The 17,474-nt window shown below is 32.7% G+C and overlaps 1 non-coding gene across 1 annotated transcript; it reads left to right on the forward strand.

The window, feature by feature from the left end:
- Positions 1–1,480: 1,480 nt before the first annotated feature.
- On the forward strand, positions 1,481–1,610 carry LOC112064044 (small nucleolar RNA SNORA11). The gene has a single exon (XR_002891336.1). It is a non-coding gene; the product is annotated as a small nucleolar RNA SNORA11 (small nucleolar RNA).
- Positions 1,611–17,474: the final 15,864 nt, after the last annotated feature.

The raw sequence follows: 17,474 nt of genomic DNA on the forward strand, positions 1-17,474 counted from the left end.
AACATGTTTTTTTCTTCTCTAAATTATTTTTATATTGGTCTAATAGTAGATTTGGCTAAGGGTGGAATATGACTCACTTCCAAGTGACCTCTCATCTACATCAAGCTAGCATACAATTTCCATTTTTACAATTATTCTTAAAAAACTACATTACATTTTGCATAAGTTAACACTATTTCATAAACCAACTATTATATTACAAATAAAATATTATTATCAAATGACCAAAGACATGAGAAAAGCCATTTATTACAGAAAGCATTTTGTTTTGATAGAAACATTTTTTAAAGTTTGATTTATAGATATACAGCTGAATGCCTGATTTCTAAATATACAGCAAAGTCCTCTAAAGAGGAAAAAGAAACTGGACCAAAATTTTAAAATTACAGAAATATTTAAGTAAGTATAATTTCTTATCATTGATTGAAACATCTGAAAATTAAATAACACTATTATCATTATATTTAAATATTTTTTTCAATTTCCATTTATACTTGTCATGGTACTTAAACTTTATTCCTTATTTTCCTGAAAACTGAGAATGAGACAGTCTGCTATAATTTGAAAGTGTTATATTTACAAGGACAAAGATAACATTAAATAGCCAAAAATGATTCCTTAAATGTCTATAATTTTGCTGTTTTATTTTTAACAATTGCTATCATTATGTTGGTATTAAGTGTTATAATATTTTCATGCAGGGAAAGACTATTTGTTTCTATTTATAAGGAAAGCCCCACAGATTAATATGTAAATATAGGTGAGCCGGCATTAATATTTTCTAAAACAATTCCACTTTCAATTGCAAATTATAATAAAATTGTTTTTAGTTCTAAATAGATTCTATTTAACTTGCTTTGTGTGTCTCTGTATTAAGATATCCTTACATGTTGAAGTGCTCATATCCTTCATCTCTTACTGTGTTTTACATGAATCTATAATGACATACATTTTCTAATTCTTTTCTACTTTGATTTCAATTCCAGCCCTGTATAAATGAAATTGACTATGTTTATTTTAGGGCTTTGTCAAATAAACATCAGCAAACAATTATTTTATAATTTTATGTTAATTCTATGATAAGTATAAAATACATACATAGGCAAATGAATACTCTTCCATATGAGCCATTTTGTTTAGCATTTTCTAAGCACTCTGACCTTTAATGAACAATCATTCAATATTTTATATGAATATACTTTAATTTTTCATTCAGTTTATTTGAATATCTAAATATATATAATTATAAGGAAGAACACACTGTCACTTAATTAAATTATATATATTCCTTCAAGGAAAAAATGAGATTAGATAATGCAAGTAATAGACATATCAATGTAAATTTTGAGAACCAGTACAAAAAATTCTCTTCATAATAAACATCACATCAATATTTTTATTACCTTCTGTTGTATTTTCCTCCCTTCTATAAGAAGAGTATTTATTTATTATAGTTGGCTACCCTATTAAAAATTATCTCAGGGTGTGCTCAGAGCAGGGAGTCTGAAGAAATGGCTCGTCTGTTTACAACACACCCAACAGGAATCTGGGTTCATTGTGACAAGGGGCACAAAGCTTGTGGCCTTCCTATGAACAAATACCCAACACATATCCCCCTGCACCTCCACGTGGCTGCTGGGCAGGACTCAGTACTGGAAGGAAAGCTACAGTATTTAGTGAGGGAGTTTGCCACCTAGAGCCTGTCCAGTCTGCGTGTGGGTGGGCCACAGGTGGTCTTATAGGCACAAAGGCTTTGAACCCCTCTCTTCAAGGAAAAAAGAAAAATAGATTCCAACTATATGCCATTCTGGAAAAGGCAAAACAATGGTGACAATAAAAAGATCAACGGTTGCCAGGAGTTTTGGGGGAGAGGGGATATGAATACATAGAGTACAGAAGTTTTTATGAGCAGTGAAAATACTTTGTGTGACATTATAATGATTTTCTGTCATCATACTTTTGTCCAAACCTATAGAACGTGCAACACTATTCACTCCATAAAGTGAGCCCTAAGATGAACTAGGGACTTTGGTGATTATGATGTGTCAGTTCAGTTCAAACTTGGTTAAAAAAAAAAAGTCTTAAAAAGAATTAACACTCAGGGTAGACGTTTTGGGCAAAACTTTTATTTCACTGTTATATATGTATACATATTATATAAGTGTGTGTTTGTTGGATTGTGATGTAAAATGTACTGTTTAGATTAAAAAAGTTTGCAGGCTACTGTAGTTATACTGGCAAATAAAAGCACAGATTAATCTCAAAAATCTTATCTCTTCATTATACAATGATACAAATAGCTAAAATTCTATAAATAATTATAAACACCATCTTTATAGTGGGATAAATAATTAATTGACCTTTTTTGAAGGGAAATTTGTAAAATTTCCTTTATATGCTTTTGTTACCAAGATGTTGAATGAGGCAACAACCAGAACAGTGATATAGTTACCAAACACTGGGATCGATGAGCTGATATTTGGTAACTTTTTGTCAATCTGAATTACCAGGTTTATTGTATCAAAGGCTTTGACATTCTGACCCATCTTACCTATGATCTCTGAATTTAGAGTGGTAATATAATCATTCCTCATAAATTAATCTCTATATGGGAAATACTCAAACTATGCACGAGTGCATTAAATCTCATTTAAAAATAAAAAGCTTACATAAATCATTTTAAAATATATTAATAGTCTAAGACTCCAAAGTAATTTATAAATATATTCTTTATAATTTGGAGAAATATTTTCCCATTGAAATATTATAGACATGTAGTGATGATTTCAGATATAGCTATTTAAATTCTGCTAATGTCTCTAAGATATAGAACCTAGTGTGTATACACACACACACACACACACACACACACACACACACACACACACTCCGTATGATTTTATGAAGAGCTTGCAGAGTTCCACTTTAAGAAGTCAATTCACAGATGGAAGATAATCTCTTTCCTCTCACCACCCACTCAAGAAAAATTAGGTGGCATCATCACCAAGCTATTGTAGTTAACAGGTTCTAACCTCTCTATAAAAGACATATCCCAAAGAGAGATGCACAAGTCTATGGTTTTCTGAAAAGCCTAAGTATCTAAATAGATGTAGGGAAGAAAAAGAAAGAAAAGATCATTTCAGTTTCAAGACGATTCATAATAAAAGCTTCCCTGGTATTTAATGGAATATAAATTTGAAGCAGGCCCCCATAGCTCTAGAGATTTGTCTTGCATTTAATTTCCTTTTATCCCTCCAATCTCTTTTTTTTTTTTTGCGGTACGCGGGCCTCTCACTGTTGTGGCCTCTCCCGTTGCGGAGCACAGGCTCCGGTCCAATCTCTTTAGCAGGAAAGGTAGCTCTTACGTGTCCAGTCCAATAGAGGCAGCATGAGTTCTCTTTAGTTTACCACATCATATTAACTTACTTGCTATTTTGACACTTTTAGTGGTTTTTTGTTGTTGTTGGTTTTTTTTGGTTGCCCTGGGTCTTAGCTGCGGCAGGCGGGCTCCTTAGTTGCGGCTTGCTCTACTTTTAGGGGGATGTAGTCATTTTGATGTGTATGGATTCAGCAAAGAATCTGGCAACATCTCTGAGAAAGCCTTACATGTAAGATGAAGAAATAGAGCCTAAAAGTGAAGAAAACTGACTGGATTGATAGGCTTAATGCAAATGACTAAGCTGGGGGACAGTCTAATTAAGGGGCAACACCAATGTCAAAGTGGGGAGAGTAGCTACAAGACTTCAGAAAATGCTCTTCTCTTTAACATATTAATTAGTAATTGTCTTCAATTTATTAAAGAAAAAACACCATTCTTTATGATATTTGATTAAAAATATTCCTAGAAGTGATTGGCAAAATGCCAAAAGACCAAAGTCTGGTTTCATAAAGGTCTCAACAGACTTATATGATCATCCAAATAAATTAAAATGAAGTAACTGATGCTTCTCATGACTTAATAGCACCAAAGTATCTCTTTTATTTGAAAACTTCTAAAATAGCATTATGGCAGTATCATACGTTCCGCATCTGATATTTCCCTTCAATTTCTATTTCTCTTCCACATTACCGTGACCTTCAGGAGTGAGATATAGTAAAAAAAAAAAAAAAAAAAAAAAAAGTATTAGAATCATCCCAATAACTAGGATGTGTTGCTGGATATTTCATGTTCATTTTTCTTCTCTCCGTCATTTTGTGTTTTGTCTTCTATAAGCTTGTCAATTATATTTTTCACTCAAAATTTCTTAAGATTAGAGAGTCTCTGTCCATGATCTGCTCAAAGATTTTGGACAGTACAGAGTTGGCACTATTCTAAATTAAGTCAAGTTAGTTCATTTTCAGACTAATGGAAAGTGAATGTAGTGTGCAACAGTATTTCAATTAAGCCATTTTTTTTGGTACAGATGCCTGAAGAAACCCAATCTTTGATTGAGCAATAGAAATAAATGCACTTGTGATTCTTGATGCTTTATTTTCAGACTATAAAGTCAAATTGGTAGGAGGAGGGTGATGGGAGTACACATCAATGCATTTAAAAAATTACTGTATATCATTAGTTTTTTCCACATAAATTTGAGAAACAACCCTCACAGAGATATTTAGGTACATATAGAGAAAAGCCTGTGCTTTCTAGAGAATCCTAAGGGCCAATCCTATTTTTGTTGCTGAGTTTCTTTTTGATCTTGGGAAATCAAGTTAACCATTCAGGACTTCAGTTACTTTATCTGTAAAACAGATAAAATATCTTCCTCATAGGACTTTTACTGGGAAAAGTAAATGCACGCAAAACACCTAGCATATTGCTTGCCTGAATGACTTGATAAATGTTTGTTTTCTTCCCCAAATCTGAACCAATATATTTAGGAGACTATGTACTTGAGTTGCCTGAAATCATAGGCCTTAAATATCATTTTAAAGAAGAAATTATGAATACTACACATATATTTGACTCAGTTTGTAATATTTGGAGAAAAAAAATCAAAACGTCTTTGTTTTCTTTAAACCTCATCATGAAAAAAGAGCTCTGTACAGGCATAAGTTTCCTAAAACCAAAGCGTTGCATTTCTTTTCTATGTTTACAACTTTCAGATAGCTTAATCTATTTAATATGTTCAAGGTCCAAAAGATTATTTAAAAATACATGGCATAAATATGTAGCACAGGTTTGGGATGTGTTAGGATGAATACCAGAGAGTGTTTTCTCTCTGATTGGGAACAGTATTTCTTATCTGGAGTGACATCAGGTGACATCCGTGAATGTTATTTTTAAATCATTGGATATGCTTGTTGTTCCAACTGCATCAGCACCTGGTGAAATATGCAGCTGAGGGGACTTGGCAATTTTAAAATAAGTGAATCAGAGATTATTTTTAATTTCAATTTCAAATGCCATAATCACCTGTATTTAATATTAGCCATATTTAGACAAGCTGCCTGTCTCCACTTAAACGTATCCTCTTTACCTCTGTCATTCTGCAAGCCAACGTTTTAACTGCTTTCTTTCAATATGTAGATTTATCTTCTCCCATGGCTGGGTTGTCATTAAAACTGTCACAAACTAATTATTTATGTATACCTATTTATTATTAAACCAGTAAAATCTTCACCCTCACTGACTGCCTTTCTCCCAGGTCACCTTGCGAGCAAAACTTTGCATTTTTCAATTCGCTGTTGGTTTCCCATCCATCTCTGTGTATATTAAAGCTGCTCTACTTTCCTTATGGGCAAGTCTTATCTGACTAAGTCATATGCCTTCCAGTATTGCTACCCTTTTGTTATAGTCTTACCATTGTACTTTTATTAAAACATTTCTAGTAACAGCACATAAAAGGGTGTTATAACAAAGTATCCCTAAATCATAAAATTAAATTTGAGTTTTGTAATATCTGTGAATTGACCTAGAGCCTGGAAAATTTCGGTCATATATAGAAGGAAAACTCAAAACTCAAGCATATCAATAATGTGAAAAGTGCAAGACAAATCACTCTTTTTTAAGATGCTAATATTTAGTGCCTTTGGATGACATTTGAGTCATCATACAGTGCTAGAGTTTAGACTTTATATAAGGCATTATGTGTTAGGCATTGTCAGGGCAGCAAGGATGAAAAAAAGTCTTTACTCTTATAAGGGACTTACAGTCTATTAGAGGAACTGCATGTGTATCTAACTACAATAAAGGCTAATGATAATAAAAATAAAAGAAATACATGAAACAAAGAGGGGAGAAAAGGAGAGAGTTTTCTTATGTCCTGATTCTTTTAAGTCCTTCCAAGAACTATAGTTTATTAACTTGTCAGGGTGAGCTTATAATAACTACAATAAACCAAATATTCATCAAATTGAATTAGATTCAAATTAAAATTTGGTTGTTTTTCTTATTTTGAAGAGACTCTATAATTCATGCTCTTAACTGAACTTAAACATCTTCATTTCTTTTTCACCTACTTTAAATTATATTCCTTATTCTTTTTCAGTCCCCATTAAACCAGTAAGATACATTGATTAGCAGAAATGTTTAGGTATACATTATAATTTTGAATTTTGAACTTTAGGATTGATGGATGCTAAAGAATAGTAGTGAAGTTTGGAATTTTCTTGGAAGAATGATTATCCCGCACAGCTGATATAAAATAAAACAGAAAGACACAAGAAGAATTCCTAGATATCAAACATATGCATCCAAAATGTAATGTTTTACTTGAATAAAAATATACATCTTATAAAAGGTTATGTCAGTTACCCAATATATAAAGCAGAAATCTCTCTAAAAAATGAAAATAAATATTCAGAGGAGGAAGCAAACAACCAGAGATGGCCCATTCATGTATCCATATCCTGAGAGATTTGCAACAGACAGTTTGGATTGATATCATTGGGGATAAAAAGACTTATCCTCACAAAGGAAATAAGAGCCAACATTTATCATTCTGACAACAGGTCATGGGTTTGCTTTAAAACATGTTTCATGCAAATATTTAAACATATGGCCTGTAACCTCTCAATTTTGAAATAACTTGCTGTTGTTTAATAGTAAAATAATTATTTGTAAGCATTGTGTGTGTGTGTATTTTTCTAAGTGTCTGATTTTGCCTAGTAAACCATTCTCTTTAATGTCTTTTCTTTGTAGGGTCTTAAAGATTATTTTCCTAGAGGAGGTCAAGACAGTAATTGGATTCCATTTCAAATATTATGATTGTGAAGTTAATTAAAAATACTTCTAATCCAAGGTCTTTCTTTTTCTTAGCAATTTCATATTATTTATAATCTTCAATAGTTTACTCTTCATAAGACCTAAAAAATACGAACTGCCTCTTTTACATAAAATCAAAGCAGATATAAAACAGATGAGATTAAATTGAAAATTTATAACTGGAAAAAGGACAATGAAAAAAGCTTAGCTTTTGAAAAAAATCTTAACTAATTTATCATGACAGGCTGAAAAAAGTCACTTAAATCAGTTTATAAAATGACCTAAATTCTTCTACTGTGATTTGATTGTATGATTTGACAAGTTAAGATTTCACATATAATAAAATAATGACTTCAGAGATCAAATATCCCAGTGTCTGTTTTGACAGATGAATAAAATTAGGTTAAGAAAAATTAAATTTTATCATAAATAACAACAAAACTAAACAAATCTGGGCAACAGTTAAGTGCCAAAACTGGAAAATAGATTATGGGACTTGAAATCCAGAACTCTTTGAAGATAAAACATTGGGATTCCAGTGTTCTGTTTTGTTGTGTTTTCCTGGCCTTCGTAAAGTAGTTTTTGTTGGTCTGTTATTGTTTATTTTAGGTTTTTATTTTTCAATAATCTTAAACTACTTCTCAAAGAAAAATAAAATATGATGAAAATTAAAGGTCACAGGAATCACAACAAGTTTTGTCTAAAGATGTGAAAGGAACATCCCAGGCTCAATATTCAGAAGGTTATCTTAATTTGAGTTCAAAATCAAATATTAATATAGTGTGTTATTCAACCTCTTATCTTTTCCTTTTAAATTTGGAGGATATCACAAATTTATTGTAAATGGAAAATAGAAAAGTTTTCTATAATATTTTATTGACATCAAGTTATTTTTATAAGTTACCTATGATCTAGTCTATTTACTATCCTATTCAAAATTATTTTTATTTTCTTTCTAAATACAGTTTGGTTTCTAGGTGTAAAATGATGACATATTATTTCTTTCTTTTTTACATAATTTAGAACCTCCAGATCTCAATGGAAAGATTTTAATGTAAATTTCTACACAGATACTACACAAAATACACAGCTTCTGGAGAAAAATCTAACAGAAATAGCACTATATAAAATTTTGTAGTAATGTTTATTTATGGACCTAGGGGTAAATTCTGCTTCAAAATGTAGGGATATATATATACACACACACACACTATATGTATACATATAATTTAATTGTATTAACAGACTTTATAAAGTATAGTTAAAAGAGTGTTTAAAGGGATACATTTATATTATCTGAAAGATCTATGATTTTGGTCATTGATAAATTAGTTATTAAGTGCAAAACCATTTAATGAAATTTTTAATTTTATTTTCAAAAGTTACTTTCTGTCATTTGCTATGAACTTATTTTATTTCTTAATTTAAATGTCCCTATAACTTTCTTCTGCCAAAAGAAAAGTCTTAGACCAAACTCTTTCATGGTACTTTCACATTTTTGTTGAGCTCTGAAGATACTAGGATAAAATTTCCTATGCATATACATAATCAAAACTCCTAGCACAATGTCAAGCACAGGTACTTAATTTGTGTATTAAATTACTGATATCAGTTCAATTTGGTGCCATGAATATTTTTTGAGCATTGTGCTAGATGTTGTGGGGAATTTTTTTAAAGTTGTTTTAGTCTAGGAGGAGGTCAGAAAGTTAAATAAATTAATTAGAGCACGATGCAGTTATGGAAGTGACATAAGGTAAGTAAATATAGAGAGAAAGGAGCGATTAATCCTTCTGTGGTGGTAAGAGCAAGCTTCATGCAAGAGAAGAAACTTAAGTGTTAAAGCCAAATAGGATGTCACTGGCACTATTATGGAAAGAAAATTATTTATAACGGTTCCATGTTACTGCAGTGTAGACTGTGACTGATAGAGTGGCAAGATGCATATGATTAATTAGCAAATAATTAAATAGGCACTTATTTCTACAATAATCTGGTATTGCATCAATAAAATAAAATCAAAAGTTATAAAAGATGCAATAAATGTAAAGCAATTTCCTAAAATACCTGTACATCCTATTCACATTGAATGTCAAAAACCTTAAAGAGTTGCAATTTTATAAAGTTTTATAAAATTTTATAAACTTACTTTACTTTTTTTAAATGAACAAACAAAATTCTTTAATTATTATTAAACATACCATATAAAACGATGCAAGACAAAGATTTTGTTCATTTTAGCTATAGTGAAAGCATCACTTTCCATTTCAAAGAAACCAAATCATTTAAGAATTTTATTGTCAAATGTCAATGAGAGTATAAAAACTTCTAATAGATCTTTCTAATTTTATAAGCATTATCCTTTCGCTCATTATTCATTATGCCTGCTAGTAAATGAAAATTGAAAAAATGTGTTTTAAATGGGCTGTAAAAGATACTTTTATTGACAACTTCATATTAAGTAGAGGGAATGGTATTTGTTTAACAGACTAAAAGGTCTAAACTAGTAAATACAGCTAATAATTTATAGAACCCATTTTACTTGGGTAGAGCTAATAGGAATGATTAATGTCAAAAGAGTTGAAACTTTGTAGTATAAAACATGCTATGAGAGAAAAATGTGTAAAGTTTTATTAAATTTATTTCCAGAATCACTTATATGTGGAATCTAAAAAAAGGGTACAGGATGTCCCTGGTGGCACAGTGGTTGAGAATCCGCCTGCCTATGCAAGGGACATGGGTTCGAGCCCTGATCTGGGAATATCCCACATGCCGCAGAGCAACTAAGCCCCTGTGCCACAACTACTGAGCCTGCACTCTAGAGCCTGCGAGCCACAACTACTGAAGCCTGTGTGCCTAGAGCCTGTGCTCTGCAATAAGAGAAGCCACTGCAATGAGAAGCCCATGCACCGCAATGAAGAGTAGCCCCCGCTGGCCGCAAATAGAGAAAGCCCACACACAGCGACAAAGACCCAACACAGCCAAAAATAAATAAATAAATAAATAAATAAATAATGGTAGCACCTTGATTTAAAAAAATTAAAAATAAATAAAAATTTTAAAAGGGTACAAATGAACTTATCCACAAAACAGAAATAGTTACAGATGTAGAAAACAAACTTATGGTTACCAGGGGGTAAGAGGAGGGAGGGATAAACTGGGAGATTGGGATTGACATACACATACTACTATATATAAAATAGATAACTAATAAGGACCTACTGTATAGCACAGGGAACTCTACTCAATACACTATAATGGCCTATATGGGAAAAGAATCTTAAAAAGAGTGGATATATGTATATGTATAACTGATTCACTTTGTTAAATCAGTTTTAAAAAACCTTCAATTATAAAAGAATAAGATAATGGTTGTCATATTTAATATGAGTAAACATTCATTACTTATTTATCACAGGGCTATTGATAAGAAAAGTCTTATATATAAAAGTTAAGTATATAACTTAACTTTTTTTTTTTTTTTTTTTTTTTGCGGTATGCGGACCTCTCACTGCTGCGGCCCCTCCCGCCGCGGAGCACAGGCTCCGGACGCGCAGGCCCAGCAGCCATGGCCCACGGGCCCAGCCGCTCCGCAGCACGTGGGATCCCCCCGGACCGGGGCACGAACCCGCGCCCCCTGCATCGGCAGGCGGGCCCCCAACCACTGCGCCACCAGGGAAGCCCTATAACTTAACTTTTATGTGAGTTAAGTTAGAACATATACATTTGTATTAAAATAGTGAAAAAGGCTAATAATAACATATAATTCCTTCAAGATACTTAGATTCAAAATGGGTGTAAGTTTTAAAAGATGAGGTATCCTTCTATCTGATAAAACTTTCTATAGGAACTTCAGTTACTAGAAATTCCACACAGCCTTTATGTATTACATGTTCTGGACTCAACAATCTGCATTGCCCATGAAACCTGGGTTTGCAAAAATCCAATACGGAGATTTGTACCCCACTATAAAATTGACCTTGAACACCACTTATTTGGCCTCTTTAATTCTCCAGTTTATTTCCTCACCTCATCAATCTCCTATTTGGCTTATTAGCTTGATTTGACTCTGTCACTACTGTATCTCATTATATGGCATAAGAGTCAGTAATTATATGTTGACCTTTCTCTTCTAGAAAGACTTTCAGGACCACTGTACTCCTATACTAGGCCCAAGTGAGGTGTACATCTTGTCCTTAATTCTAAGCACTTTTCATGGACTCAGACTTCTTAAGCTCCTCATCAGAATGTGAGCTCCAATTATTTTTAGCCCTGTGTCCCAGGTTACCAGCATCTGGTAAATAATAGGTGCTCTAGATGTTCACTGAACGAGTGAAAATATTTTTCCAGAAAGTTACTTAATCATTAAGGGGACATCATGGGAAATTAACAGTTTTGCATACCAAATAACACTAGTATTATTTCTCTCATACCCATAACCTTATATACTTTCCTCAACAAATCTGCAAGATGGGCCTTATTCTTTTCTATTTTATAAATTAGAAACCTGAGTTTCCAAGAAGTTAGAGACTTGCCTAAAATCACATATCTTAGCTAAAGATTCCACATGGATCTTTCCACTGGTTTCAGTTAATCCTAGAAAGAGCTATTAGGACATAAATATACATGTTTCTAATTATAACATCAATTATTTGCATATATTTCTTTAGAGTCTACTAGGCACTGACACATGCATTATGTAATTTTATCTAAAGAAAACATCCATTCTTTTGATAGACCAGAGATCATAAATTGTGAATTTTTAAAGAAGCAGCTGAAGGTTAACTTTTTCTATGCAATGTCACTGGTTCTTTCAGAGTTGGTCATATCTTCCTTTTAAGTACAATTTCAATGTGTATATATCTCTAAATTGGACTTTCCAGGATTAATTATAACTAGTTGACTCCAGGTTTGTTTCCCTCACTTGATCATGACAGGCTTGATGTTAGGAATCTTAGGGACTTGTTAATTTATTTAATTAATTCTAAGCACTTTTTTAAAGTGTATATTACTATATTTATCAGAAAACACATTATGGTTCAATTCCTCCATCACATGTATTAGAGGTGTGTAAATTCAATTCACCTGTATTCAAGAAGACATTTGCCATGAACATGTACAATGCCAGACATTGAGGGGAAGATAGGATGAAAACTTATATTTACTTTTAAAATTTTGTAAAAATTTTAAGTCTAATTAAATAAATTTTTGGAATATCTAATGAAAGAATTATTTTCTCTCTTTATATTTGTCACTTTCTACCTATCTCTTTTTCTTTGCTTTTCTTTGCCTCCTTGCTTTAATCTATCTCTCCCTTTCTCATACACACACATACACATACATACACACACACACACACACACACACACACAGAAGTAATTCAGATGACACTTTATGGCGCCTTCTCCTTCCCACATTGCTAATCCATAGTGAGAAGATCACAGAAATAATAGCACAGACAAATTATAACATGAATATAAGCAGTTAGAATCACCAATTGCTCCCTGAAGATCATTTAATGTTTTATGTACACTGAAGTGCATATTAAAAATGTTATGAAAAAAACCCTGTAGTTTGGTAGTAATAAATGTATGACAACATGAATCATAATGGGACAATGTATTATAATAGATCAGTAAAGATCAAATGATGGAAAATCTAATAGAAGTTAAAGCCATGAATAGCTGCACTCTAGAGTGGAGGAAAATTAAGCACACAGCAATTAAAGAGAAGTAAAGACACATTTAATTCACATGGGGATAAATAAGTGAACTTGTCTCATGCAGTCCAGGACAATAAGAGAATCAATACACTTTTTTTTTCACAGATTGTAGAATTGACTGTCTACTATTGTTACATATAAATGTAACTATGTATGTTTAATAAAATGGCTAGTTGAAATTAAGATGTAACTCATAAGTTAACAAATTATTTTTTAATCAAACTTCAAAATCACCTGTGAAAATTAAATGATTTTATTGTAGTTTGTCATATGATGTTAGGAAAGTGATACTGCTAGTGTGAATTATGCCTGAATTGGGGTATCATATTTATGGAGTGGTATTGTTGTAATCCAAAAACAAAAACAAAACATGCTACTAACATTATTGTAAGCATATGAGAAAGGTAAATTAGGTTGTAAATAGTCACAGAAAGTAGATATACCAATGGGCATTTTAATATTGCTAAAAATGTTATGTTGACAATTGTTTTGAAAACGTGAACTGATAGATTATAAGTACTTGTAAAAATGTTTTGAAATTTCAGAATATCATTGCTTCTCTAAATATTGGAAGAGAATAATAATTATAAAATTTCAATTTCTATGAATTAGGCCAATTTGTTTCAACATATGTTTCCTGAGTACTACTATGTCCAAGGCTCTGTGTGAAATACTGAAGAGGATAACCATAAAAGAGAAGCAGAGTTAAATAAGTCATATCACTAGCTGCATTGGGGTAGCTAAATAGGGCAAGCCAAGACACCAGGGAAATATTTACAGAAGTACGCAGTGATGAGAATTTATGGAAAAACCATTGTCATCAGCAATGCAACCTGCCCCAAGACAAAAGACTTCATACAGATGGTGGATCTAAGATCTGTTTATAGCAGTAATAGGCATTTCAGACAGTGTGAATACTCACTTGGGCAGATTACACTTTTAACTCTATTAGACATATGTCCTCTTAAGAGGCACCATTTAAAAAAAAAAAGTAAAATATAGGGCAGCACCATGATCAGAAATAAACATTATGACATTTGGAAAACATAACACCAGAGTCAGATAATTCTCTTGAGCAGATGTGTGTTATTTACATTGGATACATTGAATCCCCCAAATGAAAGAGTCCCTAAACGCTCTTTCTCCAACTTCAGTCCCTAAACGCTCTTTCTCCAACTCTTTCTCCTCTAAACGAATTAGAGGAAGCAGAACAATAAATTCAAACATACTTGGGTTGGAGTCACAGTTAATAAACTATCTGTATTGTTTTAGACAAGAAACCTTATCTCTTGGAGCTTTTATTTCTCTATCTGTAAAATGGAGAAAATACATAGGTATAAGTTTGTCTCAACCTATCTTGTGTAGTTACACTTATCTCTAGTGTCAAACAGAGTGGCACGAAGTATACTTTAAACATTTCTTGAATAAAAATACTTATAAAATTCCTGGTATATTGCTTTCTGCTTTGTGGGCTGTGGGCTTAGTTTACCTTGTTAAGCTACCATTGCACACTGCATTGGTCACAGCTATGATGATAAAGCTATTTATTTAGCATTATTTTTATTCCCCTACCTTTAACTAGACATAACCCAATAAATATATGCTCATTATATAAGATAAGCACTCAATACTTTTGACAAAATAAAAACAAACAAAAAGTATTCTTACCAGGTTATTAGGGTATGAGTTTCCGTAATTGATAACTGCCAATGCTTGTCCTAAAACAGAGAAGGTTTTCCCTAGGCCAATTAAGTTTTCCTTCTTTACTGAAATTCACAAAATAAGGCTTTACCATTTACACTTTACTTTCGCATTTATATTCCAATTTGAGTTATTCATTCATTAACAAACACTGAAGGGCCTATCATCTACCAGGGAATTAAAGCAAGATGGTTCCTGCCTACATCATGCCCACAATTTAGCAGGAAATTGAGTCATTTGTTTTTCAAAAACCCTTGTGATATCATTAGGATATCTATTTTTAGCTTAATGTACAGATTATTGAACATAAACTTAGAGATGTTTAAATGACTTTTCCCAGATGATAATTAATAGGTGTCAAGGTCTTCTGAGAATAGGGTTCCTTCCACACACTGAGTTTTCTCATGTATTTTCAGGTCCGTCATCAACCAAAACAGGCTTTCGTGTATTTCAAAATAGAAATCAATACACTGCCTTATTTTATCTTTTCTAGGATAAAACATTTTAAACCTGTAAACCTCTTTATAACTTTTCTATATCTTCTTAGCTTCACCAAATATTATTAAAGTTGAACTAGTCTCCTGATGAGTTATAATTTTTAAATATTAGCATCTGATAGATTATTAAAAAAAACAGGTATTTGATTATACTTTGATTTGTGACTCATGACAAAATATGATGGAAGAGATCCAAAAAAAACAGTATTCACTGCCTTTTAAAAATCTGAATATATCGAGCAAGCTATCAGAAAATTATAATTTATTTTTATTTTTGTAAAAACAGAAGAAAAGCTCATGCAGGGTGTTTGCCCATAACAGTCAATGCCTGAAGCCATCTCATATTTTTGGCACTCATTTTAAATCACATTCATAACAACATGTTTAAAATGAAGGCAAGCTGTCATAAGGCAAGCTGGGGTAAAAAGAGTTTGGCAGTTTAAAAGCTACAGCACATTTACCAATCTGAATATTAAAGAATTATAAATCATTAATCATAAGTAAACCACCTGCTGGGGACACTGTAAGCCAGGATAAAGATTTGCCATGTGCATAATTGTCAGTTTCAGATTGAATTTTTATCCAGGGAACAATAGTATTCAAAATTATTTGGGTGAAACTTTTATTAACTCTGACAATAAAAATAATTGTATTCCTCACTGTATTTCAAATACTGTGATAGTCCTGTTTAAAATGACAATTGTTTTATATTCCCTTACATATTTGACAATTATTGAATAGCTCACTCTTGGAGGTGATATTTAACCATTTTATATGTGAGGATTCTAAATTCTCCATAACAAGCATAGATTTCACTCTGCCACAGCCTCTCTGACCTTCTACCTTCCCACTCACCTGTACTGTCTCATTTTTTTAATCCTTACTTCTACTGTTTATCTATATTCTTCCTTCATTCCACACTGTAGTCAAATATAGGCATTTACTACATTTCAGTCATCAGACAATAACTTCTTTCTTCTTAGATCTTCAACCTCACCATTATCTTCACATCTGTCCCAGTAAGCACTCATTGGCCTTTTTGGTCTACCCAGATTGATTGTTCTCTGTCAACCCACCATCCTTGTTCTGTACTAAATGCATTTCTGATCATGCCACCCACCTACATAAAACCTCTCATTAGTTTCCCAACATTTCAACTTACTAGTCTAAAAGCCCTGTGTGTTCTATCCCCTCTCTTGAGTGTTATTTTGTGACATCCTGCCCCACACTCTGTTACAGACTAACTGAAAAAATTTTAAGTCCCTCTCCCCCAGCATATTTCTGCATGCAACATGACTTTGCACATGCTTTTCTCCCTAGAACCCTACATTATGAGAACCCCGGTCTTCTCTTCTTTTACCAATCTATCCTTCAGATTTTATTTCCAAAATTACTTTCGCAGGCAGTCTTCTCTGACCTCCCTACTGGGGTAAAATCCCCATTATATGACCTCACAAACTCCTCAGTGACACTTTTCACAACGGCAATTTTACATTTTTGATGTAATTATGTGATTAGCATCAGTCTTCCCCACTGGACTTTCGGTTCCACTGATGCAGCCTCCATATCAAGTTTTGCTTTCGTGACCCCACCTAGTCAGTGCTCAGCACATTTTAGGTGATCAGTGCATACATATGTTAAATGTATAAAATATTTAAAATGTCTTTTATGTTCCTAGGTAATTGGAAATTATTCTATGGACAAAAGGGTGACAAATTTTGTAAACAGGACATAGCGTGATCAGATCTGTGATGTAGAAAGTTGCTTCACAGCAGCTGGAGATTGCATTGGGGTGGGAATAAACTGGAAGTGAGGAAAGAGATCAGAGAGCTACTGTGTCAGTCTAGGGTAGAAAGGGTGAGGGTCCAGACAAGGAAAGTGACAATGGGATGGAGGGCTAGGAAGTGAGGAGACTAGTGTTTGAGAGCAGTATGGGAATAATGGGGATCACTGATAAATGCATAAGAAAAAACAAGGAGAATGAGATATCAGGAAATTCTATCATTCTAGCTATCATAAGGACATGCAGATTTTGGAGAAAAGTATAAACTCATGGTTGAAAACAGTGAATTATCCATGAGAAGCTTTTACAATTATTATGGAGAGGTCTGCTGCTCAAAATCTTCAACAGCATAAAGGCAGACATTGAAACAAGGAAACCTTACAAAACCTTGTGAATTCAAATTTACAAAGTCTTGTGACTCCTTTAGAAAATGTCTCATTTCTATCATATATACCTGATATTTTAATACTTATCTTGCCATATCAAGTTTCTTGGAAATACAGCCATACTTCTTCATTTACACTATCATAATTTCTGGAAACTAGAAGCTTCCTTACTTGGCCATGAAAGGCTTAAGTATCTCTC

This window comes from Physeter macrocephalus, chromosome 1 (genome assembly GCF_002837175.3).
Source record: "Physeter macrocephalus isolate SW-GA chromosome 1, ASM283717v5, whole genome shotgun sequence".
NCBI classification, from domain to species: domain Eukaryota; kingdom Metazoa; phylum Chordata; class Mammalia; order Artiodactyla; family Physeteridae; genus Physeter; species Physeter macrocephalus.